The sequence below is a fragment of the Coenobita brevimanus genome, chromosome 116, assembly GCF_032717465.1.
Source record: "Coenobita brevimanus isolate Jiangsu-jjx chromosome 116, ASM3271746v2, whole genome shotgun sequence".
NCBI classification, from domain to species: Eukaryota; Metazoa; Arthropoda; class Malacostraca; order Decapoda; family Coenobitidae; genus Coenobita; species Coenobita brevimanus.
The window spans coordinates 51,168,544-51,169,668 of NC_137069.1; positions in this window are offsets into that span (position 1 = coordinate 51,168,544).

Genomic DNA, 1,125 nt, shown 5'->3' on the forward strand with positions numbered 1-1,125 from the left:
AGTCTTTCATTCTCCATTCTCTCCACATGTCCAAACCACCTCAGTGTATTTCTCCTAATCTTTTCAACCACATCCACATACTAAACTAAATTGCATAATATTCAGCGAAAATTCTCAGCAAACATTTTCATCATAGGATTTTCAGTCAAATAGCTGCATCTCATTTAGTTTCTGAAATACTTCAGTTTCACATACGTAATTTTTGCACCATAAATGAGTATATGACCTTCAAAAATAGGTCAAAATCATATTTGGCACAAGTACTTGGGTCATCCTAGGGTACCTTTCTGTATAATATCAAGATCCCAGATAAAAAACAGTTCAAAGAAAAATAACAATAATACTTAGGAAAACAATAAGCTTAGCCATTTATATGGCGAAGCTTTATAATAATAATAATAATAATAATAATAATAATAATAATAATGATGATGATGAATCATTAGCTCACCAGTGCGTTACGCCTGCCATCACTACACACAGGCAAACACAGACGCAGGTGATCACATTATCGCCTCGCTAGGCGAGCGATTATAAAAGTGATAAACGACTAAAACAACAGTGTGAAAATAATAAACTGTCATTGTGACTTGCTTATCACAGAATATAGGTAAGCTCCAGATTAAATAGCTCCCCTCCTCTTAGGTAATATATACACCAGTATACTATATATATATATATATATATATATATATATATATATATATATATATATATTCTCTTTTCGACGTTACTGTACCATCTGAATATCGACATAGTTTCCCTCAGTAACACAGAGGAGGATATGAAGGTAAACTCTGCAGAACAAGCAGCTGAGGAAGAGATAATCTGGTAATTCCCTGATAAGGATACGGTAATGATGCACTTCCCTGAACCACAGCCAGTGCGGCTTGTATGCGCTGGCTGTCAACTACACTTAAAAAGTCGGAACATTTTCGTTTCACACCCATAGCACGGATTTTTTACAGAAGGGCAACGAGGCTCATGGAAACCAGATCAGGCCAGAATTGTCAAATTTATGAAATATGTAGCTCAACCAACTCTTTAAAGGAATTTGAATTCCGATAAACTGGCTTTCAGGTGTTAAAAGGTCTACAAAAATATCTCTGAACTATTGATAAAAAG